Source organism: Passer domesticus, chromosome 7 (genome assembly GCF_036417665.1).
Source record: "Passer domesticus isolate bPasDom1 chromosome 7, bPasDom1.hap1, whole genome shotgun sequence".
Lineage (NCBI taxonomy): Eukaryota > Metazoa > Chordata > Aves > Passeriformes > Passeridae > Passer > Passer domesticus.
Window position 1 is genome coordinate 60372722 of NC_087480.1, and position 17543 is coordinate 60390264.

The following is a 17543-nucleotide window of genomic DNA, read 5'->3' on the forward strand; positions in this document are numbered from 1 at the left end:
TGTCACAATTCACAGAGTCCCAGAGTGGTTTGGGTTGGAAGGATCTCCAAACTCATTTTATCCCAGCCCTGCAGGGACACCTTCCACTACCCCAGATTGTTTCAAGCCCCTTCCAACTTGCCCTTGAACTGCTGCTCCAGGAATTTTCTCTCTGCTTTTTGTGGGGGCCATCACAGCTCCACAGCCCTCAGTAGGACACCACCAAGTTGGTTTCATTTTGTTGTCTTTAAGACAAAAAACTCAGGAAAGCCCACAAATGTTTCTGAAAAGACAAAGCCCTAAATGAATAAAACATTATTCAGGGTGCATATTAAAGAATCCTGAAGAAAACAATTCCAAGTCACCTCCAGAGCAAGTTAAATCTCTGTTTTGCCTCAGGCAGGCATCCTATGGCAAACCCATAATGAGGGGATGAGATAACAGGGGTTGAAGGAGGCACAAGAGACCCGATCCAGCATCTCCCAGGAAACTTCAGCACCTTTTCCCTAACTTAAATGTGTTTCATTATACAACTTCAATAATGAACTTTTGGTATACTCTGTGCACAGGAGCATATTTCCTACCCAAGGGTTACAGCATAATTAATATAATTAATATACAAGAAGCAGGGGTTTCTGTGTGAATTTATATCTGATCATCTATAATATGTCAGATATGGCTAATGGTATAAAAATGCTGCTCTCTGCATTTATTATTATTATTATTATTATTATTATTATTATTATTATCATTATTATTATTAATATCCTTGGCTCACAAGTCTAAATGATTCTGTGATTGTGGAGATTTCCTGGAGAGCCTCATCCTGCAATTGAAATGGTGTGGGGAAGGCTGAGGGATCCCACTCAAGCTGCCAATGGCTCTGCATGGGTACAAGGTCTTGCTCACCTGGATTGATTACTGGATTAATTGGGCTGAAGGCAACAAAAATTATTGTTTTTCAGGAAAGCAGTCAGGACTTCTCAGTGCTTCCAGCTTGTGATGCAGCAAATTCTCCCTGGAGTGTCCAGATTGGATGGAAAAAATCTGGGGGCCAGCAGCATGAAATGCACTGGCCCTTTCCCTTCCTAGAGATAAAAGAAAAATATTTAAAACTGAAATAAAAACATGAGTAGTCATTAAAGCTTGTGGAGAAGGTATTTGTTCCCCATTAAAAAAAAGTGTGAGTTAGAATTGAGCATTGCAAGTCTGCTCCACAAAGAAAATTGCTGCTTCTTTTGGCACCCAGAGGTTTTCCTGGTGGGACTTTCCCATCAGAACTTTGAGATGCAGTGTTTCAAATTCCTGTTTCCCACTGAATATGCTTTGGCCAAAGCTCTGCAGCTGCATGGTGTACATCAAGCCTCAACAAAACCAAAATCTGAGGAATTATTTTGTTTATTAAAATGCTCCATGTCCATTTTATAAATCAGTGTGTAAAGTTCTTCAGTGTGCTAGGGAAATGAATATATTTCAATTTTTGGAAAGAGGGTAAATAAAGAATTAACTGACTTAGAAGAAGCAGCAGTACTGGAGTCAGGTCTGAATTCATGAGCTTCAGCCTGATGTATCTTGACATAAAATAGCACCAAACCTGATAATTTCATATTTTTGTTTTTAGAGTTGTGTCTTTAAATGGCATTTTTGTTGTCCTTACACACACTGATTTCTCCTGGAGTGGACAGGAGACACAATTAAGAACTTACCACTCTCTGCCACAACAATTCTGACAGTGGAAAACAGAGCAGAGGAGTGAGGGAACACAGTGAGGGCTCTGTTGTTATGGTGATGGGTGACATTTCTGTCTGGCTGTCCGTGCTCCTGAGCAGACAGGAGCACATCTGCACAGATGTGAAGCAGGCCAGTCCCAGATGTGATGCTGTGCTGCTCAAGAGGCATTTTACACTCCTTTGGCAGTGCCAAATCTGCTCTCACCCCTCCTATCAATGTTTGAGCCCAGCCAGGAGTGCAGGCCCTCAGCTCTGTTTGAATCCAGGTTCTCCCCCGTGCTCCTGATTTTTAATTTCATCTGGTTCTGAGCAAACACTTTTGCAATGAGGCAGCCAAAGCCTGAAATAGATAAGAATTCCCTCTGCTGACCTTACCTCTGGTAGCAAGTGCAATATCTTGAGCCCATCATTTCCATCTTTCTGCTTTCATTCCCACTCGAGACTTACACCTGGTCTCAATGTAATCCTTTTTCCTGGTTTTGTCCCATTAACCATTACACCTGCCAGCATGCAGGCCCCTGGCCAGGGAATCACCGGGGTTCTCATGTTTAATCCTGATGTCAGCATGAGAAGGAGTGTGATTTTAGGGAAAACTGGCAGGAAAGGGCCTGTTCAGCAATGGCACAGGTGGGGTTTGAAGGGGAAGTGTTCAGGTTGAAGGATGCACTGGAAATATGAAGATAAGGCAAAGGGAGGGATCTAATCCTGAATTATTTCTTTCTCCTGCATTTGTTGGGAGATGTTTGAGCAGGTTGCACAAAGCCATCAAGAATAAAGAGGATTTAAGTGTTTGGTGAAGGCACTGAGATACAGGACAGCCCAGCAGCTTTGAACAGGCCCCAGGTTAAACAGCAAATAAAACATTCTGAGAAGATTCTTTCCAGGTTTCTGCCTGAAGACTGGGCTGGTGGCCAGCCCACAGGTCGAAAGTCCCCAGAGCTGAGTAAGTGGCCATATCTTCCTGCTCCTCATGTGTGGCCACAGACAGGGATGCCAGGTGGCCACTGACAGCACCAAGCCCTCTGCTCCGTGAGATTGGGCATTTCAAGCAGCAGCTTTTGCTTCAGCCAGGGGCTGTTTGGGTTCCTTTGCCTGGCTCCTCCTTTCCTCAGCACTTGGATCCAGCAGAGAGTCCAGGTGGAAGAACAGTTCAGTGAGGCAACTTGCTCGTGTCAGGTTGTTAAAATGCAAAGAACAGAGTAGGCCTGGCACCATGGCTGCCACGGGTTGATTTTTAAGCTATGTCCCTCCTTGTAGCCTGTCACCCAGCAGGTTTAAATCTCCCTGCCACTGCTCCATCAGGCTGGGTGAGCTGTGCCCAGGCTGTCCCCCTGTCCCTGAGCAGCCCTGACACCAACCCAGCCACAGCCTGAGCCCCGAGAGGACCTTGGGGCGTTCTGGGGGTGCTCACACAGGTGTGTCAGGGTTTTGTCACATTTTCCCTCCCCCAGCTGGGTTCAAATCTCAGTGCACTGGGACCAGTCCTGGGCTGGGGCTGTGCCCTTCCAGGTACAGATGTGGCACAGCTGGAATTCTCTGGTGATGCCTGGGAGAAGTCAGACAGAAAATGGTGTAGAAGTGAGTCCTCTCTGTCCTAATCCTAGGGCTGTGTTCAGCCAGAGGAATTTGACTGGAGAGAGGAAGCCCAGGAAAAGCCTTGGTTAAATCCTGGAAGCCCTTTCCTACAGAGCCAGGACTTGCCAGATCATGGATTAAAAACAACTCTGTCCTTTTCCAGTTATCAGCTCCTGATACAAAGGGTCTGAATGTGTATGTGAGACAAAGAGTGAAATCTGACAGTCTAAGTATGATGTAATTCAAGTATTTTGGTACAGCAAAATGGAAGAGAATTACTTTTCCTATTATCTTCTAAAAGTTATTGAAATGAAATGAGATATATGCTCCAGGAAAAAAAAATAGTGAAGTTTTTTTTAAAATGCTATTTCTTTGGCAGTTTATTCATTTTTTATTCATTCACCCCCTTTCACGTTGTGAAGGCCTTCTATTATGAAACATTCTGTGAAAAAAATGAACAAAAAAAAGTATACTACTTCTTTAAAATATATTGCAAGAATCCTCATTTCCAGATTTTTATTGCAGCACTAGCTGGTATTCTTGCATGCAGTTTTGTAATTTATTCTGAACATTCCACTTAAACCTTTTTTCAATAGCATGATTTTATTAGAGTCAGCTCACTGGACTTTCCCAAAAAGGTATTTAAGATCAAATAAAACCAGTGCTTGGAAAAATATCATTACAATATGAAAGCAGTTACAAAAACATTAGTACTGCAAAGTTTTATTTCAAATGGCTGAGCCTGCTGTACCCCAGGTTATTGCACTTCTACTTCCTCAGACACACTCACTGGAAAAATGGGAAAAACTGTCATCTTAGCAGTTTTTACCTGTTTCTCAAAAAAAGCACCCAATTTCTAGGGAGGCAGCATTTTTTTTTCCAGCACCACCATTAATTAGGAGAACCAAGTGTCCTTTGTTCCTGCATCCCTGGCAGGGGATGGGCTCAGGGAGCTCAGTGACTCCCCAGGAGTGGATTTGGGGGTACAATGACAGGGAAGGGTGGCTTGGGAAGGAGGGCAAATCACCCAAAAAAGGCTCATTTCAGCAAAAAGGGGAGGCTGCCTTTAGCCATGTTTCACCCTGTGTGCCCCAGTGCTCCCAGTAACCACCAGCACCATCCCCACTGGTGCTGCAGCTGGAAATGCTCAAACCCCATCTCCCCACAGCCCACAGGGCAAATAATTCCCTTTTCCAGTTGGTGCTTTCAGCCCAGAATCCCAGATTGGTTTGGGTAGGAAGGGACATCAAGGATCATCTCATTCCAAGGCCCTGCCATGGGCAGGGACAGCTCCCAGCAGGGCAAAAAGAGATCAGAAAGGAGATGTTTGACAGCTGGCACTGGTAGAACTGGAGCTCACCCTGCTCCTTGGTTGGTATTTTTGAATTTCACTGCATGCATTTCAAAACTGATCTTTTTGGAGGGTGTTCGTGCTCATAGCAGCCCTTTTAAAAAGGGATGAATTTTAAAAAATCCTTCAATTCAGCTAAATTTATGTCTGATCTAGAGTAGAAATGAAAATGAATCAATAAAATACAGGAAGTCTTCTTTGCTGTACCACGGGTTCTGTGACACAGCATTGTATTTTCTGTTCTTTGTATTTAACACTCATATTTATTTCATGGGGCAAAGATAATAGGAAAGGAGTAATTTGAATATTATCCCCTATTCCCCCTTTCCAAACCCTCTTCTAGGCTAATTTTCCCCAAGAAATACATGGGGCAAAGCAGCACCAACACACTTAAGTTTGAAGATTTGGTGCTAGGTGTGGACTTTTAAATCCCCTTTTAAAACCACAAGTTACTGTTCATATTACTTTTCTAAGTAGAAATATGCTTAAAAAGTAAAGTCTTTATTGCTTCTTAAAAGGCATAGTGCTCTGTGATAAATTCTCATATTTTGACTGTTAATATGTTTGAATGAAAATTATTTATACATTTTGGTGAGGTTGAATGGTTTTCATTTGATTGCTGCCTCTGGAAATGAAAGCAGAGTAGCAGGAAATTTACATGTCATGCTGTGATGTATATCCAGATTATGAGATGATTGTGCAGCAGATGAACACCAAGTAAAATCATTTGCATCAAACTGTGACAACTGCAATTCCTGACAAGGCCTCTTAGTTTTTTGGGCTATTATCATTGTACAAGAATATAATCTATTGACAGCAGGGCTGTTTAATACATTTAAAGGCAGACAGTGGAAGAAATCTTAACTGTTTTCATTCACCACTGCACAAGGGTGCAGATCAAAAGTGAATTATATTTAAAAATATGCATGTATGATGATAAGATGCATGACATTCATCAACCTGTTTAGTCATGGTTAAGCTGTGATGGTGAACATCCAATATTACTGCCATATGTGGTCTGAAATAGAGACGTGAGACTGAAAATTATATTATTGCCCAGCAGCAGTGAATAAACAGGGGAAGGGATTTTTTCTTCATCTTTCTTAACCTTTCCTCTCCCATTAAATTCTGCCCTTTTGTACTTTTGGGGATGGATTTTGCCTTCACTGCGGCTAAGCAAATTGAAACTTTTTAAATCTCCAGGAGTTTTATTCCTTGTTCTGTTGCAAAAAGCATCCCTGCTTTTTTTTTTTCCTATAATAAAAATAAAAATACTTTTCTTTATAGGATTTGTGATATCCACCCCCTCTGGACTGGGATCCAAATAAACACTTTTTTATTAGAATTAAATAGCCTATGCCTAAATTCGCTCTTTTAATACCTTAATTAATTTACCCTCATAATTTTAAAGATCATACCTGCATCAGTGACATTTCTCACCTCCCGGAGCTCCCAGCAGGGCTGAGTGATGTGACCAAGGCATTTCTGGTGGGATATGGAAGGAGATTTTCTCCAGCCCCCTCAGCCCACATTCCCACTGGAAATCCATTCCTGCCTTTTTGCACTTTTAGTGGGCTCTGAGTTCCTCCTGGGATGCTGGAAGCTGTAAAAATGATGAGAAATAAAGAAAAGACAGTGTCAACAGTGAGGTAAATGCAGCTTCCTACAGAAGATCAGGATATGTTCCCAGTGAGCTGCCCTGCCACCATGGAAATTCCAATAAAATTAATTTTTTTTCACCAAACTCTCCAAATACACCTAGAGTTCCATCTTCTGCACAGTGTTTGGGATAAGAAGGAAAAGGAGCAATTTTCCTGTGCATTGGAAGGTTTATCATTCCTGCTTCAAGAAAAAGGGAGAGAATGTCTGACTGGGATAAGGAAATTTTACAGGTGTTCATGTTGGTGGCAGAAAAAAACCAACATAAATTATAATAATGGACAAGTGGAGTTTGTGTCATCCAAAGCCACAGGATCCTTCCCATGCTTTATCAGATTTCTGCCCTCACTAGAGAATGTTTTGTTGCCATCTAACTGCACCCTCTTCCTGCTGGTTTTTCACTGGAGGTGCTCACATTGTTTCATCAGTGCTCAGGCAATATGAATTTTCTGGTTTTAACACTACAAAGCCTACTTTTATAACAAGAAGGATGAGAATGCAAAAACATTATGATGAGAATACCATTAAAAATAGTGAAAAGCTGTTTGTGCACTGAAGCCATTGTGGCTCCAGTGTTCAGCCCACTTAGATCCCACTCAGGTGACATTTATTCAGTTTTATTCCTAATATTCATTAGTTTGGGACCAAAATTCTGCTCTGTGGGTCTGGATGATCACACACAGAGCATGGAAAGCCTCTGGGCTCCAAGAGGTTTAGCATTTCCCCTAAAAGCTGGGTTATTACCCCAATTCTCCCACTGGAGGAGTGTCAAGTTTTTATTTGTTCTGCCCAGGTGGGGATTAAATGCACAATACAGAATTTCTTGTTGGGCTCAGTTGTTTGTTAGTTCTTATCTCTGTCACAGCCTCACAAACCCTGAGTCCCACAGCCCTTCACTCCAACAAACTACAAATGGAGCCCCATCTCCATCTCTACACGTCCTTTTAAGGATAAACTGGCCGATTAAGAAATGACACCTGAATTATTTTCACTTTTAACCGAGTAACCAACCAGCCGTGCCCACAATGGGGACTTTTTTACCCAGTTACACAAAACCACCCAAACCCATGGAGAAGAAGGGGAAGAAGAAGGTGGAGAAGAAGGAGCAGCCTCCACCCTAAAACCTCCATCTTGCTTTATATCTATTACTATATTCTAAACCCTTAAACTCTGAGTTTTCCACCCTGTGCTATCACACACCTCTATTCAATCTCCACACCCACAATCCCAGTTCTGTCATTCCATTTTGGAATCCTTCTCCACAGCCTCAGGTCAGTGCAGTGCTCTCCTGGGGGTCAGAGCCTGCCAGCACAGAAACTCTGGAATTCTCAGCACCCAGGGCTCCAAAAGAGAAGGGGATGCCCCCAAGTCCTGCCTTGGGATGACCCTGGGGGGCTGGGGCAGCAAGGCTGGAGCTCCAGAACATTCCCATGTCCTGGATGGAGGTTTCTTCCTGCTCTATTTTGCCACTGGTGCCTCAGTGACTGAGCTCTGCCCATCTGGGGGGCTTTCAAATGCCAGCCCAGAGCTGATGTGGAATCCAGCCTGGTTTTATTGGAGCCTCCTGATGCACCAGAGAAAAGCTCCAGATAAAAAAGTTATCAGCTCTATGACATCGTCCTTTTTGGAGCTGAAGAGCAGCTGTTGCTGCATAACAGCTCAGAGCCTGATGAACATTTTGGGAGAAGGGGTAATTTTTAAATTTAAAAAAAAAGAAAAGAATGTAATTCTTCTGGCAGGAAATCTGGCCACTGACTTCATCTGACATGTGTAATAGAGTGTGAGAGTTTTTTGTGGACTGCACCATGCAAAGTAAAACCAAGCTGGTAATAAGCAACTTGGCATTTATTCTTTATGTAGGAATATTTGTTCCTCAAAGTCAGACTATGTGGAATATTAGCATTTGAATCAATTATTCAAGACTTTCTAGAGAACGCAAGGGGAAAAAATCTTTTCAGCATTATAACATGACAATCTACAGGGTAGTAGAAAAAGAAGGCTGTCATTTTTTCTTCAATTACAAAAGGCAAATATTTATTATTTATAAGTATTCGCCTTGTATAGGCTTAAATGTTATTTATGAACCTGTTGCATAGTGATTTTCAATGTAACTCATTATTTTTAGCCTTAGGGTGTTGTAAAGGAGCATGGATATATTTAATGACACTCTGCTAGTCAGCGCAATTACACTGTAATCATTATGTAAAATGTGCTATTAATTAAACCAATTTCTAGTTAGAACATTCTCTTCTGCAGGGCTTAATCTTAATCTCTGGCAATCTTTCTCTCTGTTTTTCACCCATTAATTATATGATTACTTTTTAAGTTACATATGATAAAATATGTTTTTATTTTTAAGTCTAATCTGCTCAATTATTTGTATTTATCAAACCATTTGCCTGAATTATTGAAAAGGCTTTATTTGCCAAACAAAAGGAAAGAGAAAAGAAACAGAAGCTGAGGCAGTTATCTGGGAGTCAGCAGTGGTTTGATGGTTGAGAATTGCTTCTGATCTTCTCTGTAGATGTTCCAGGGCTGTAATTAATTCCAGTTCAGAAACATTTCCTCGTCAGTCTTCTCCTTTTATCCCAATTACCACACAGAAATCTACGTTTATTTTTAAATGCTTCATTTATACACAGAGGCAAATCTGCATATTTTCCCCCACTGGATTTTTATTTTATTAAAAGTAGTTAAATTAAAATATTGCTCAGTCTAGAGGGAGTTGACATGAACACCAACCAAATAATTATTATTATGATGTCATTGTGGTGTTTTTCAGCTACAAATTTATGCTGTTAACAATGCCAGTTAAAATAATTGCATCTAAATGTCTACTTCACTTTAGAGAAGGAAAGAATCACCTCGTTTTTAAGTCATCCTTGCTCTGCTCTGCAATGACCCCTTGTGGAAAAAATACTTGAAAAGAGGAGGAATCAGCTCTAAAGTCTCTGAATATTCCATGGAAATTCAATGTATTGTTCTTGCCAAGCCTGACAGCCAGGAGTTATGGAGTAATAAGCCTGGAAAGTGTTGGGTAATTTTTTTCCTGAATTCCCAAGGTTTGGGAGATCTTCAGTCCTGGATCTGTCTTGCAGCTCCTCCTGGATCCGTGATGTCCAACCCCACCTGGCTTTGGGAAATCTCTGCTGCTCAGCCTCTGCTGCAGCACTCCCGAGGCTGCTGGAAATCAGGAATTGCTGTGTGACCCCCTGAGCTCCCCAGGCTGCCTCCTGGTGCTGCCTTGTCCCATCCTGGCTCTGAGGCTCTCACCAGCAGCAGCAGGCCAGAGGCAGGTGGCCAAGGCTCCCAAAATCATCAATCTGGGGCTCCCAGAGCAGCCACCACAGAGCCAGCTCCTGTCACCGAGCTGAGAGGGGCCCAGCAGCAGCTCAGGGCCCTGTCCCCAAAGGAATGACACCCTCTGTGCTCTGGCTTTCACTGCAGGAGGGAACACCTCTGGGGAAAGGGTCCCCAGCCACTTCATAAGGCTTTGCAGGTCGTGGCAGAGCCACTTGAATACAAATTTCCTTCTCCTCTAAAGTATAAGTAGAGGACATCATCGATTCCATGAAATCCTCTTGCATTTTCCAAGAAAAATTCAAGAATAAAGCACCATTTCTGCAGCCTGAGCTCATCTGATGGTTGAATCTTTCAGCTGGACTTGCTTTGTGTCTTCCCACTGCACAGTGCCTGCAGGACAGGGCTGTGGGTCTGTCCCAAAGTCATTTCTCAGGGAGCCAAGGACCTGAGCAGGGCTGCAGGGACTCCATCCTGAAGGAATCTTCACTCATGGGACACACACAGTGTGGTGGGAGCTCAGATTTCTCTTGCCTTTGAAGGTAGGTCCTGACCTGCTCTGGTGGGGTGTTTAAATATCTCAGAAGTGTCACCAGCCAGGGAAAAAGGAGTTTCTACTCAGAGACAGAATTCATTTTTTTGGTCAGTGCTGCCATTGCTGCTGCAATGACACTTTCTGTCCCACTGCCACTTTTTGGAGTTGGGTTTTGTGCTGCAAGGCACGAATTAGAGAAAAAACCCAACTGCCATGGGACTGAACCATTTCCCCAGAGCAAGGAAACAGCTCTTCCTCATCTGAGCAACTGGAACTGCTGCTGTAGTTCTGCTCCCACTCAGAAATTTCGACTTAAGATCAGAAATCCTTTCAGGTTCACTTAGAGGAGCCCAGGACAAGCAATCCCCCCTGCTTGCCACCTTCCTGCTGCTCAATATCCTAAAATGCTGTTTTGTCCACAGACAGCTGCAGGGGAAGGCAGCCAGAGAAAAGCAGGATTGGAAGGTGGAAACAGGACCTCAGCTACCACAGCTCCCATTCTGGAATGTTCCTTATGCTCCCAAACAAACCAAAGATGTGCTGTGCCCTCCAGCACTGCCCACCCCAGAGCGCTGCCCTCCCTGGCACAGCAGGGGCAGTTTTGGGGAAGATTTCCCTCATCTGTTCCAGCCCAGCTCAGCAGCTCCTGGGGCTGCTCACACAGGACCCCACGTGCAGTTTGGTGGTTTTGCTGTTTTTATGGAGCTCCAGCTCCAGCTGGAATGCCCCACAAGCCCCATTCCAGCGTTCACTGCTTTCTCAGTGTTGCCTGAGGTGGGAAAAGCAGCTGGAAGGGAGAGGAGGGCTCAGTCCCATCCTGCCCCAGCACAGCACCAAACCTGCCCAGGGCCAGGAATCTCCTGATGGAAAAGCAGGAATTGTGGCTTTGGGGCACAGGGCACACCCCCTGCCCACGTCCCCAGCACAATCCTGCCCAGCCCAGCCTCATCTCACACAAACACAGAGTGGGAAGGTATTTGAGAATAATAATATCTGCAGATATGAAACACAAGAGGGATGATGAGATGGGGTCTCTGAAATCCCACTTTTCATCCCACCAAGCTGTTACTCCCTGTGCTCAGGGTGCAAAAAACGCCCGGTGGAGCATGAGAATTCTCAGTTAATTCTCCTCTTCTCATTTCTAACTTTATTTTGAGGCTGCTCTTTGCTGGGTGAGCCCAGCCTTGTCTCGGGGGGAGCCCTGAGCTGGCAGATCTGGCTGCAGGTACCTTGCAAAGAATCCCCAGCACACAGTTCCCTGCAACTCTATTTTTAATATACATTGCTGACCCTAATGATGGTCTATTGAGATGAGGGCAAGGAATGTCTGATCAAGTGGAGATTAATTTTTGACTGTGCTGTCTGGAAATGCATGAAAATGCACTCCTTTTTCTATTTAGACTCACAGGATGCTTTGATTGATTGACTAGTTTACAAATGAAGGTGATAAAATTAGGTTGAAGACCACATACATTTCTTAAAATGAGTCTGGCTGGTCGTGGAGACAATGAGGTTTGGACAGATTGTATTGCTGGTTTAGGCAATCTTCTGAACATGTCAAGATTTATAGACCTGTACTGTAATGTTACAATTGCAGCTCACTGATATAGGTTTCTTTGCAAATTCTTTCCCATTTTATTTGAAAAAGGCCATTAGAGAGTTATAGACTATTGAAAAAGCTTTTCCTTTGCTAACCCTTAATAAACTCTTCCAAACAAGGACTACTGCATTTTTGTATTAAATTTAGACCAAAATCTATAAAGCATGTTCTTCCAGGTTTGGATAATTTGATTATTATTATCTAAATGGAGTTATGGTTCCTATTGGCTTGCAGGAGCACACACAGTAAATAAAAGGTAAGTTAAGGTTTGCACAAGATCTTAGGACACTGAGGATTTTTCACTCATCATTTGGATTACTGGATTTTGAGAATGGGAAATATATTTCCCTAGGCTGAGAAATTACAAAAAATAAAATCCTCATAATGTAGTGCTGAAATTAATGTTGCTTTGAGCTAGAAACAAATCACTATTAATATTTCTTTATTCCTATTGTTGCAGAAATACCCACAGAAGCCTCGGGATTTTTTTTCTTAATAAAACAGACAAGGTTTACCAAACAAATGAAAACAGACGACGATGGGTTTCATGCAAAATTAACAACCATGATGACATTAAAAATCATTACAAGAGAAGAGCAATAGATAAGATATCAAAGCTCTTTATGAATTAATAATAAATCCTATTTTATACATTTTGCCGTCAGACTAATGTTATCCAAGAAGTTTGTCAGCTGTGTCCTGGAGAGGAGGCCTGGCTACATTTTAATGCGAGCTCCCAGATTTTGTTTTCAAAATGGTGAAAAGCCATTTTTCCACCTGAAAAGCCACCAAAATGTGATGTTTCCATGTGCTTGGAATGCTGGAAGATAATGCACATCTCTCAGGACACGGATAAATATCCTAAAGCCATGGAGCAGGCCTGGCTCCCTTTCCTGCTGGGTGCTGGGTGTCAGTTGTGGGAGCAGCAGCAGCACCAGGGGAGGAGCTGGGTGCCACCAGACCCATCAGGCACAGGAAAGAGGCTCCTTTAGTGAAAGCTCTGGGGGAGCATCTCCTCCTCCCACAGAAGCTTAGGGGTGAGAGCAGCAAACACCCCTTGAGCCTCCCTTGTTCATGGGCTGCCAAAATGTGTCCTTTGTAGGGGTACAGCACAAAAACCCAACTCCAGCTGCCTGGGGCAGCTCCTTCCTCACCCAGCACCACCTCACTCCCAGCTTTGGCAGAGTGTTGAGTTTTATTTTCTTTTTTGCCAGGGTCGGGATTAAATGCACAAGATGGAATTTCTTGTTGGACTCAGATGTTTGTTAGTTCTTATCTCTGTCACAGCCTCACAAACCCTGAGTCCCACAGCCCTTCACTCCAACAAACTACAAATGGAGCCCCATCTCCATCTCTACACGGCCTTTTAAGGATAAACTGGCCAATTAAGAAATGACACCTGAATTATTTTCACTTTTAACCCAATAACCAACCACCCATGCCCACAATGGGGACTTTTTATCCAGTTACACAAAACCACCCAAACCCATGGAGAAGAAGGAGAAGAAGAAGGAGCAGCCTCTGCCCTAAAACCTCCATCTTGCTTTATATCTATTACTATATTTTAAACCCTTAAGCTCTAAGTTTCCCACCATGTGATATCACACACTTCTATTCAAACTGCACACCCACAATCCCAGTTCTGTCATTCCATTCTGGAATCCTTCTCCACAGCCTCAGGTCAGTGCAGTGCTCTCCTGGGGTCAGTGCCTGCCAGCACAGAAAGTCTGGAATTCTCAGTAACCTGGGTTCCAACAGCAGAACTCCCATTTCTCCACCTCCCAGGGTCTGCCAGGGGCAGGATTTTCCCTGAATTAATTTACCTGTGCATTCAGGGGGGACTCACTTCCCCCAGCCTAAGCACAGCATCCCTTCCAGCAGAGTTCAGCCATAAAACTCAGCACTAGTGAGGATTTGGGAAGGAGGTGAGGGCACAGATCAGGACAAGGATGAGGAGGACACATCCCTGCAGTCCCCATAGGCTCAGCTGCTCTGCCTGCTGGGTGAGTTTTGATTCTGAGTTACCCAGTGAAGGGCTGTGAGGGGAGGAATGGTGGGACATGTGCCTGGGAAGTTCCCAACTCCAGAAAATTCCTCATCCAGCACTTGGATGGTGACAGCTGCTGCTTCTGCATCATCCCAAGCTTGCAGCCAGCTCTCCACAGCTCATGGGATGCTGCTCTGGGGCTGCTCTTTCAAACCATCAGTGTGTGGTTTCTCTTTCTTTAAAAGAATTTTGTTATGAAGTCTGAAACCAGCTGGTTACTAAGGACTCAGTGAGTGTGTGGGTTACTTTTCTGTAGGGCTCTGACAGTGTTTTAAGGGTTATCAGAAGAGGGGATTTCTCAGGCTGCTGAATTGATCACACTTTCCAACTTGCTGGTGATTTTTATTGGAAATTAAACCCAGTGCACTGAGGATAAAGCAGCACTAAGCAACAGAAAAAAATGCTCCCTAAATCTAATTCTAAATGCCTGATCAAAGATGAGTGAATTTCCTGTTCTTTGCTTAAAAACTAGATCGCCTATTAAAAACACAGCATTAAAGCAGAGGAAAAGCAAAGCTGGCAGATCAGAAAGGCTCTGATATTCCTGGCTGAACCACGGGCACTTCACTCTATCTATTCTAATGCACTTCAAGGCAGGTTTACTCTCCTCACCACCCACTGTAATGGGAGCGACTCCTGTAATAGCTCTAAATGTTTTCTAGGAATGTCTGAAACCTTCCAGCAGAGGTGTTTAAAGGTTTAGCTATGTTTGAAATACAGCTATTTTTCAATCTGGCCAGCCAGCCAATCCAGGGGCCCGTGAGTATCCGAGTGTCTGCCATCTTTCTCTGATTGTCACTGGAAATAGACTGATGGATCACTTCCCTGTGTCACTGCTCCAGACTGGTGACAATCAGGGAAATGATTGTGTCTGCCTCTACACAGATCTGTAATTGATTGCCCAAACCCTAAGACTCTCTTTCCCAGTTGATATGATGGAACATTGGACTGAAATCACTCTCGATGAGGAGGAGTCAGGACCATTTGTTATTTACTTCTTTCCTTGCTCCTTCCCTGTGCCCTGCTGGAATTGTCCCACAAGAACACATTATGGTAATCAGACAGAATGTATGTATAGGAATCAATCAAAGGCAGAGCCGTCACAAGAGTTATGACATTACAAAGTCTGTTTGTAACTTTTGATTTATGGAAGATTTTCTGGTTTATAAATTGAGAGTGAGGCATGTTGGGATGGTTTAACCCTTGGACTTCTCAGTGAGGATAAGAAGCTGGGGAAAGGAATTAACTCAGGAAGGGCAGAGCCAGTCTCCTCTTACTCATAAGCACTTGATTGCAAAATGAGACTAATGACATGCTTTGGATTTCCAGCTTATAAATCCTTTTGTATGAAAACAAAATGCTTTGCAGGAAAAGAAATAAATACACATCCACTAGAAACCTTCCCAGGCACAGGCAACGAGCCTGCTCTCACTGCACATATGTTTAATTCTTGTGCTGTGGCATCAGCAGCCGTCCAGCCTGCTCCCCAAAACATCTGCTTAACTCCAGCTCTGGGCCTCCATCCCATGCAGCTCGATGGGGTTTAAGCACACACAGCCTCAGGCTGTAGGAGCTTTGCTAATGCTGGTGAACTCAAACATCTGCTTCCTGTCACTTTGCTTGTCACCTCTGCACGGTCCCACAGCCACCAGCCATTGGTTTTTAACCAATTCCCAGCTACCCTGACAGGGACAGAACAGAGGTACCAAGGCAAGTCAGAGATGAGATGGGGCCTAGGTGTAGTATAACATGTCAAATTAATGCTACAAAGGTGGGAAAATTTATATATTTAACAGTTTATGTGATTGTTTGCACCTCAGGAGATGTGTGTATGAATTCATAAATGGCTCAGGGTACACAAGAAAAACATTTTTACATATATATATAAATATATAATATATATTATACATTATATATATAATATTTATTATACGTATTTTATATATATATATAAATTTAAACTTGAATCTATTTATTTTCTTCTCCAGTCTAAATACCTGCATTATCCTTTTGATGTTTTAAATATATAATTTTTGGTCCAAAATTGCATTTGGAAACTCTCTTCCCCCACCACATCCCTTCTACCACGAACCCTTCCTCTTTCAGGACTTCCCACATCACCTTGTTTCTAAGTGGATCATCTCTCTGTTCTCTGATTTCATTTCTGATTTGATGCTGTCTGAGATAAGCAGTTGTTTTGCAGGGAGAAAATTGTTTTTCCTTGACATTTTCCTTGAATGCATCCTCATCAAGCAGGCAGTGTTCAAGAGCTGCTCTGCTCTGGGTGGGAATGGATTCCAGCAGGGATAAAACATCTCCTGATCGTGTCTGTGCAAACATACTGAACCCCAGGAACATGAGAAATGGATGTGCTGGTCAACTTGTGTCTAATTGAGATACAAAACTGCATTCTGCCTCCATGGAAAACATTCTGGAAGTTCCTTTTCAGACCCTTTTCTTGGTGAGATGTATCCAAAACACTGGGCAATCCAAGGCTGGAAAGGTGAGCTGGATCCCCATCAGTTTTGATGGGAGATGTTGCAGCTTTTACCACCTCAAATGTTCAGAGGCCCCATGGGCAGAGCCAAGAGCAGCAGCACTTCCCTTCCTGGGAAAGGCTTTGGGATGTCACTTGGGGAAAACACAGAGTTGAGGATGAAAACAGAGATTTTTGGAGAAAACACAGATTCAGAGATGAATCCAGGGTGAAGCCACATGGCACTATATTCCAGACATAAAATTGGAGCTGCTTCATGGCATTCAGTAGGATTATTTTATTTTTTTTAAATTATTTATTGTGGCAACAGCTTGGAGTTTTGGTCAAGGACCAGAAAGCTGGGTGAGACCCTACACAAAGAGGCTCTTCAAAGACAATCCCAAAACTTTTCCTGTGGGTTGCAGTACCACAACTCCAGCTTTAAAAGTCACCCCAAGAGCAGAATTGAGCTCCTCACACATTCCAAAACTTGCATAATTTTCAAATATTTACCTGCTAATCTTCACTGTGCAATATATTTAGCCATTCTGCTGACAGCTGTACTCATTTGACTGGCTAATGGCTAGAAGAAATCAGGTTTTCTTTTTAATAGCATGGCAGACCTTCTTTGCTTAATCTCCTCCTTCAGCTTCAAACTGAAAGCTAATCAGATTGCAGATCCCACTGGGCACACTCTGTGTTTTTTTAATACATTAGGAAACCTCTATCACTATCACTGGAAAACTTAAAAAACCATTTGAAAACAAAAAAGAGGAATAAATGAAAATGTTATGAACCTGGAAATGTTAATTAAGCCGTTTTCAAAGAAAAGGCTTTTGATCCAGAATAAAATGCCATGTCACTTATTAAGAGTTAACATTTTTCCCCTCAAAAAAGGGGTTCAACACAGAAATCAGAATCATTACAAAATTTAAGCCATGTAAATGGACACTATAAGTTCTGCTGTAAAGCGTTACAGGCAAGCTAAGTGCCAAATAAAGGCCTAGCAGAATATTTTAATTGATGTCCCTGTGTCAGGATACCACCTTTGATCTTTTATAGGCCTCCCTCACCCTCATGGACAGTGCAACAGAAAAAAAATCCTTCTTATCATCATTATTTTTATCCTTCTGAGAGGGTTTTCTCTGATAATTCACAAACACACAAACTCCTGGCAGGGTGGATCAGGGAGAAACAGTGATTCAGCAAATCTTGGGTGAGGTCCTGATCAGTGAGTGCCACATCCTCACACCAGGCTGGGGAGCACTGAAAAATGTGCCGATAAAATATA

General features: G+C 42.9%; 1 long non-coding RNA gene across 1 annotated transcript in view; it reads right to left on the reverse strand.

The window, feature by feature from the left end:
• Nucleotides 1-17543, reverse strand: part of LOC135305443 (uncharacterized) — a 162823-nt gene that overhangs the window by 40273 nt on the left and 105007 nt on the right. Inside the window, exons 3-4 of the long non-coding RNA XR_010366616.1 lie at nucleotides 6054-6238; nucleotides 889-1067 (exon numbers count right to left, since the gene is read on the reverse strand). This is a non-coding gene — a long non-coding RNA (uncharacterized LOC135305443). The remainder of the gene's footprint in view (nucleotides 1-888; nucleotides 1068-6053; nucleotides 6239-17543) is intronic.